At 38.3% G+C, this 8,714-nt stretch overlaps 1 long non-coding RNA gene across 1 annotated transcript; it reads right to left on the reverse strand.

Moving 5' to 3' along the window:
- Nucleotides 1-5,007: 5,007 nt before the first annotated feature.
- Nucleotides 5,008-8,323, reverse strand: LOC111869227. The gene is made up of 2 exons (XR_002843631.2): nucleotides 8,163-8,323; nucleotides 5,008-5,448 (listed from the first exon to the last, which is right to left on the reverse strand). It is a non-coding gene; the product is annotated as an uncharacterized LOC111869227 (long non-coding RNA).
- Between the last annotated feature and the right edge of the window lie 391 nt (nucleotides 8,324-8,714).

Genomic DNA, 8,714 nt, shown 5'->3' on the forward strand with positions numbered 1-8,714 from the left:
TGAATCCAAAATATCAGAGACGATGACATCAGACACTCTGATATTTTTGTGAACCACAATGTCCAGCACGTCACCATTTCCCACAGGGGAATAATGAGTGGGGCACTGTGGTGCTGAGATTTCGAAGGCACTCTTATCAAATAAATCAACGAGTTTCAAGCCTGAGTGGTCTGAAACTCTGCTATTCCAAAATGGGTGCTTAGCATTCAAATCACCTGCCAAAATAGACTTACGTCTAAAGCTTAAGAGCTCAGTGATGTCAGTGTCACTCCAGGCTCTGCCTGGGGATTTATAAACAGCTGCAAGCAGTACTTCGCTGTTACCAATTGGTATGCAGACCCCTGTCGCTTCTACTGAAACAAGGGGTGGTAGGTCTACATGGTTATGGGGAATGCCTTTTCTTACTGCAACAGCAGTTCTGCCCTTTCTGCCCGAGTGGCGGTCGATTCTATAAAAGTGGTAATTTGGAATAAAGAACCTTTCATGCGGATTCAGATGTGTCTCTGAAAACAGGGCCACATCTACGTGTAGATCTTGCAGCTGTTTACTGAGCTCATAGCGCTGCCTCCCAATGCCGTTCCCATTAAATGCTATGAACACTAGTGGCCATTCTGTTTCATAAGGTTTAGAACAATTTTAGTAATGGCCATTAATTTGTCCTCCTCGGACACTGAACCACTGACCTCTGTCATAATCTGCTGTACTACAGTCACTACTCTCAACATAATGTCGAGAGACTGACTGTTAGATGAGTAGCCTGAATTGACAGGCCTGTTTCTTTCTGCAGGGCAGGGGCCAGTACAATCTGCTTCTTTGTTGTGGCTGAAGCCACCGGAACATGGCTTTCCTGAGGGCTCTGTTGCTGCTCTGCTGTACTACCTCGGAGTGCCGCCGCGAAGGAGACACCTGGAGTGACAATGGCTGAAGAGAACACCCTCCCCATAGTTTTGGACATTCTCTGAACCTTCCTTCTCTGTTGCTCTTCCTTGGCATGCTTGCAACATCATTAATATTTATCTTGTTATATAATACTTTCAATTTTTAATTTTCATATAATCTGAACTTTTGTATTTTTTACATAAGCATTTTTAAAATTGTACCATTAATAGGGTTATATGGGTTATATCCATTTTATGGTTGCAGTTAAATGGTAGATTTTTGTTGATATGTATTTGCCTGATGATGGCCGTTAGTGGCTGAAACATGTAGCAAAGCCACAGCTGAACGCTGACTTTGATGTTTTACTATTTGCTGTGTTGTGACGCTTCATTAAAGAGTTGTATGTTGCAGCACAGCAGGTTGCACGAAATTAAGAAATAACTGTGGTCTAATTTCACTTGGACAAATTGCAGAAAACCACAAAGCTTCTATAAGGATCGCTGATCTCATGGCTGTGATTTAAATATTATACTCCTCTGGGGTGTGGCACTGTGTAGCCTAATATTGACATTTAAGAGGAATCTGCTACCTCCATGATGAGGGCTGGAGAGAAAGAATGTGTTGCCTCAATCTTCAGGGTAGAGGAATACCAGAGTACATGGTGTTACACCCCAGAACACAGTAAGCTCACTGCCATAAGAACCTAAATTGCACAACAGACAACGAAGCAGCTTCTTTACAGATGTGAGTATAGCTTGTCATTCCTCTGCCAATCCGCTCAGTACCTCATAATAATCATACTGCTATAACAGTTGGATTAGCAAATTATACTGCTGACAGAAAACAGGAGGGAGGAAATATGTGACTACATACTATCCACTCTTTCTTTCATCGCCAGACTTTTTGTATATTAAGGAGCTATATACGGACAGAAGAATGAAGCATATGAAATGTACAGTTTACTAACATATTCAAAGTTCAACCTATATCAGCTTCCTCAGTCTCATGTTAACTTCCTTATTTACTGATTCTACAGTCAGCTGAGTGCTCGCAGATAAAGTATTATCCAGTGCCACCTAAGGAAGAGCTGAAGGAGCTCTTGGAATCACAAATGTACCATGCCAGCCAGAAGTCCTATGAACATAAGCAAAAGTGTAAAAAAAATCAGTAATGGAAGCTGGCCTAGTATATAAAAGAACATAGCATTTGAAGGAGTAAGCCCCTGGGTAATCTGGGGCTCGCAGCCAGATTTGAACATTAATATGAGTATTGAAAATTGCAAAGCTGAACCAACTGAACTGCATGTATGCGTCACTTCATAGTGCAACATCTGAACAATAAAGATTAATCTGGAATGTCAACATTAAAACAAAAAATCATCTAGACTGTACCAGCACATTATCAAAATCTACTTGCCTATTACCACACAGTATGCTTTATACCTGCATTTCTCAACCTCTGGTCCACGATGATGGAACAGGTAGTCCACAAGCAGACTTAAATTACATTAAATTAAAAATTATCCAACCAAAAAAAAAATTAAAATTAAATAAGCAAGTAAAAATTAATTATATCATATTCTTTGTTTGTTTAATAAAGCTTAAAACTTTGTTCAATGATGATTCCCTTTTAATAGTTTATTTCCAATTTAATTAATTATGTTTCCATATGTATTCAAAACATGCTTTTAGACTTATTACATTTAATATCGCGTGCAGTGGAAAATCCCAATCAGAATACCCAGCAAATATGCTTAAAAGAAACAGCATCATACGTAAATCTACACTTCAAGAAGCTTCATCGTGAATGCCTAAGACAAACATTAAAACTAACTGTGATAGTGACAAAATTTATACAGTGAGCATTATTCATAGCTTAGGTGCATATTGTTAAAACATCTTATGTGACAGTGTTTCCTGATCGTAGTGGTGCGCCTCTGAGGATGATTCTTTTGAATCAAAACATGTAAGATGAATAAATGATGTATCCGAAGTTCCTCGCTGGATGCCCCGCGCACAAGTCAGGTCTAGGTCTCGTGCTCCCTACGCTGGGGCGCGCGTGGAAATCGCTGGGTACGCGGGTTGACAGAGGAAGATCGTTTGATCCGACAAGAGTGGTGTAATCAGCAAACTGAGTTTATTAAGTAATTTCTGTAGATTACACATGTACGCTACACCTGAGGACTGATAGCCAGGGTTCCAGGGAGGGAAGGCTGTCTTGGCTCTACCTAGCCGCTATCTCGGTCAACGACTAGTCTCTCGCTCCGTCTGCATCAGACTGTTTTTTCATCCTTTGTTTTAATAAGACACACCAGTCATAAGGAATATTTCAGAGCAGGCCTCTGTTAGTTTGCTTATTTATGTCTAGCCTCTTTTTTGTGTGGGCTTCGCTCCCTGGACCCTGTTTGTACGTGCTTTTTAGCAGCCACACAGTTGCCTAAGACGGAGGTCACACGTCTGACCCCCTTGGTTATCTCGCCTGCATGCTTGCGTCCTCATGTGTCGCTACCATATCTGTTACATTTCTATTAAAATTAAATGCTAATGAAATAACATATTAAGAGTAAATGCATATGAAATAACATAGCGTATGCAACACCTTTACCAAATGAAATAGTTCTTATACAACAACAACGCATATACGTACAACTCGTACAACATAAAGACTGAAGTGTTGTAAACTTGTATGTCACACTGGACTGATAATTATCCACTTTGTACTACATTTTAATTGGCACAGTATGTCCAAAATGTCGGTAATACCACATAGGTTTAAAAAAATAGGTCTACATAACTTACTAGTCCACAGAATTTTTTCAGATATTTTACTGGTCCTTGGACTTTAAGAGGTTGAGAAACACTGCTTTATACAAACATGTGCATACCAGATACCAGTCTCTGTAAACTCCCCCCATGGTGATTGGGTGAGCAGACTTTCAGAACTGTGGGTAGAACTGATCATTATGATTTTAAAAGCAAGTAAAGATCAAGATCTAGGTTTGCATAGCAATCACTATGGAAACTACTGTCTTCAGGGACATGACACCTTGGTTGAAATTTACCAGCATTTTAGAGGAACCTGCTGCCCCCATCTTCAGGGTAAAAGACTATTCCATTCTGAAAATGGAGGCAGAAGGTTCCCCCCAAAGTCTGGTAAATATCTAACAGACTATATGACATCATATCCCAAAGACTGCAATCTTCTCAGTGTGAAAACAAATTGCAAAACCTCATCAGTACTGCATTTAGTATTATAGCAGTGAGATGTGTTAAGCATACTGGAAGGAATGTTCATATCATCGATCACATATAAGAAAGTTAATTCAAATATAATTTTACCAGTATTTAAGATTGAAGACTTTTATAGATCATATTAAAAACATACTCACTGATTTTGTCTCCAAGTTTTACAAACATAAGGTAATGGTATGTAGTCTGCAGATGGATATCAAAGTTTAGCTCTTCACAGAATTATTAATTACACATAATAAATCAACAATAAGCTGAAACCATGCAGTACATAGACGGTCCCTGCTGTTAGTAACTGAACAAGGAAAGTAAATATAGCTCAGAGCAATATCAGATTTTGAGAACGCAAAACTGACAACAGCATTGCAAACCATGCCAAGGAATGACTGCTATCGGACAACTTACAGCAGTGAAAGAAAAACTGAAGTGGACATTCAATTTTCATTCTGATTCTGGAATGTGGTTTTGTTTGTATCTACTCTGTTTCATCCGTTAGATGGAAGTAATCATATGGGGATAGAGATTAGCTCCATCAAATAGACTAGAATAGCGTTCATATTTCCATCTGATATGCGGTAGTGTAGTTGATTGAGGCTCTATGCTGCAACCCAGGAGGTTGTGGGTTCAAGTTCTGATGAGGTCATTGGATTTTTTTTCAACTGACCTAAGCCTTTTGGCTGCACTATGGCCCTGGGGTCGACTCAGGCTCTAACAGAAATTAGTACCAGGAATTAATTAAATAATTTTTCTGGGGAGTAAAGAGCAGCTGGCGCGTAAGGCTGACAACCTTACCGCCATCTTTGAGCTGTCTAGATAATGTGGGACCCTCAACGTCTCACAACCCTATGGGCCTTCACAGCCTCTTATAGGGATAGCTTTACTTTTTTCTCTTTCTTTTTTTACCTGATGATGGAGCTAGAGTCAAATTCTGACATATTGCAGTTCTTTAATCAAAATGAGATGATGGAAAATGTGCATTATATGTGTCAGCTTACATTAAGTTACAATAAAATACCATATACATATATGGAGCACATAAAATGTTATAAAACAAGTTATACAATTTATATAAAAATAATTAAAAAACCCTCATAGTAAAGTACTTTTCCCATTTGTGTATTTGTACTTCCATGCAAATCCATGGAAAATTCACTCTTTAAAACAACATTTTTCTTCACAGAACTTGCAATCCTGTCCTTGTGGCCAGACATCTTAACATTTCAAGTTGTAGATGATATGTTAAACAGAATTCTTATATTTGTCCACAGGATAATTGTCTTTATACTGCTTGATATGGTCTTCCATTAACTTCATCTGCTTCCTGTAGGGAAATGATTAAATATTACTATATTCCTTACTTCATCTGCTTCCTGTAGGGAAATGATTAAATAATTACTATATTCCTTACTTTCTGTAAAGAAAACTACAGAAAAGATAAAATAAACCTAAGAATTAGGCAGATGTTCTGTAGCCTGAAAACAAAGATAGAACAGAGAAAGAAATGCCTCAATGTCAATTCTAACACTCACTTTCAGTGCTGAACAATATATTTTTTCACTTATGTTGTTTGTGGTCAATAACAAGGATCTCTTTATTTTAAATTCAGAAAAGCATAATACAGGTACAAGACAATCAAATAATTCTTATCTGCCTACAGTAAATTTTACAGTTTACCAAAAGGGAGTGTACTGTATGGGTATTAGGGTATTTAACAATCTTCCTCCACATTATTATATTTAAGCATCCTGTTACACTCACACAATATATATGAGACAAACTCCGTCTTAAGTGCAACAATTTTATTGTAGTTCTTTCTTCTTCCCTTCCTCCACACTACATGTTTTGGCCCTAAATGGCCATCATCAGGTGTGATTCTTACATAGCTGCTACACTGCCCGTAGTTTAAAATTTAAAATCAACAGTCTTTCCAATTATATGTATGTATAAACATTTGTTAACCTACACGCGTCAATTTGATTTCTAAAATTGGAACAATTCTAAAATTGAAGTTTAAAAAAGTGCCAATTTTAGAAATCAAACACGTGTAGGTTAGCAAAGATTTTATACATACATATAATTGGAAAGACTAGTGATTTTAAATTTTAAACTACCGGCAGTGTAGCAGCTATGTAAGAAGAATACACACCTGATGATGGCCATTTAGGGCAGAAACATATAGTGTGGAGGAAGGGAAGAAGAAAGAACTACAATAAAATTGCTGCATTTAAGACGGAGTCTGTCTCATATATATTCCTCCACATATTAAAGCTATATCTCATAATCCAAGGAAATTTGAAGCCTGTCTAAAACATTTTCTTTATACACATTATTTTTATTCCATTGATGAATATCTTCAATTTAAGGCTATTGCAAGTCAATGACATACCAAAGAATTTATATATATAGTTTAATAAATTATGTTTATTGTCACCAAGTTTTAAAACTATCAGTAATAGAACTTTTTATATTTCTGTCATCATTTTATTTGATTCTGTTTTTTGGCTTATTTGTCTTTTATATATGTACCACTCGACGTGTTCCATATCCTACCTGTTGTACTGCGGATCTATGGAATGTAAAATAAATGAATGAATGAACTTCAAGAATTTTCAGAATACCACTTCTGTTTTGTGCAGCAGCGCACACACTAGCTCAGCCATCAGGACTGTAATGGTTGGCAACATTGGCATGAATCAACCTACCAACAAATGTCTTGTCACCCTCTCTCCACCCACATCTCCATCATGACATCCCCATGCTGTACATGGCAACGCAGGCCTGACTCGGGAACTGAATGTCTTTAAATACAATGGGTTGTAAATTTTTTCATGAAGGTCATGATAACAAATGGGATAAGTAGATCTTAAAAGTGTGGTCCACACCCCATTAGGGGTCTGAGAGGCCTGACCTGACCAGGGGATTTGCAAGATTATTTCTTCTTCCTGTTATAAGGAGCAAATAATGTACTGAATCTTTTTAATATTTTACTAAATTTGTTTACTTGAAATAATGGTACAATACATTGTATTGTAAATTGGATTTGAAATTATATGCAGGTATCTAGAATAGGTACATAGAGGTGACTGAGCCATTTTTGTCAATAAACAACCGAGGTAAGAAAATATTTTGTAAACACTGTACAGGCATTAAAAAGTAATTTAAATGTGGTGGGACAAGGAGGTTGTTCAGTGTGCAATGTGTTACTAGAGGGTCCATGGCGAGAGATGAGGGGTCTTTGGGTATGCAGTGTGTTGACAGGAATGAGGGGTCCTTGAGTGTGACCTACGGGAACACCCAGAACAAGGTGACATTATAGGGAGAAGGATGATATATATAAACAGGCATGGGCTGTAGACAAGAGGAAAGGCTGTAGGGAGAAGGAAATGAGGCTCTGAGAAGTGACTAACTAAGGAATTGGAGATGTCAGTGAATGGCAATGATGGTGAAGTTCTTGGAACTCTTAGTGCTCACACTTACATGTTCCACATCTACTTACTGTTTCTTTATTGCTAGTGGGGTCGGACTAAGTCCCTTGTACTGCGCCCACTTCTGGCCTATTGTACCAGCCCCGGAAGATAGGAGAGGGTGACTGTGGAGCAATTGGTGGAATGAAGATTGGCAGGGGAAACCGAAGTACTTGGAGAAAACCTGCCCCAACACCACTTTGTCCACCACAAATCCAACTTTACCAGACCCGGGATCGAATTCGGGTCGCCGCGGTGGGAAGCCAGCCACTAACCGCTTGAGCTATGGCGCGGCCTGCATTGCATGTTACAATTCCAGGACTTGTCTTCTGGAATTAAATTGCAGAATTTTTCCACTATATACACAATGATATGGCATTGACAGCCTTATTTATGAAAATGAGGTGTACAGGATGGAGGCAAGGTCAACATTATGGCACAAAAGGATTTGTGTTGATCATCCTCTTGGTCTTAATCACAAACGATTTTGAAAAACCAGATCAAATATGGTTTGAAACCAGACAAACCTCTATGTATGCTACATGTCTGCATCTCCCAAACTGGTTATTACCTGGTTGTGATCAAGTGTGTAAAGCAGTAAATCACTCAGTATCGTTACTCCAGTACGCCCCACTCCAGCTGTACAGTGTACCAATACAGGTGGATTGCGATTATGAGCGGCTGGGATTTCACTCACTGTGTGCTGTCTTACAGAGCTCAGCTCCTCCAGGAACCCTACATTAACAGAAACAACTTCAATTAATATTCAAGGGGTTCCACAGCTCAGACAGTTAATCAGTTATAAATGGTTCTGATGATGAAAGATTACACTTAGAATTACTGGCTTTCTGGATTTCAACCACTATTTTATGATCCAAAAAGAACACAATTCAGAAACTGAATGTTTCCATCTTAAGTTAAAATGATGCATCTGTTAGATGGTGGTAATATCAATCACTGAACAAAAGCTGCGAGAAAGTACGCGTCAGGTATTTCTCCCATCTCTTACATCAAGCTTCAAAGGCCAAATTCAAATTCCTATCTTCTTCCTGAACAAATACGAAAAATAACCTATCCTCATGCAAAAAAAAAAAAAAAATCCCAAAAGAGGCCTCTTGGAACG

This window comes from Cryptotermes secundus, unplaced genomic scaffold (assembly GCF_002891405.2).
Source record: "Cryptotermes secundus unplaced genomic scaffold, Csec_1.0 scaffold2524, whole genome shotgun sequence".
NCBI lineage: Eukaryota > Metazoa > Arthropoda > Insecta > Blattodea > Kalotermitidae > Cryptotermes > Cryptotermes secundus.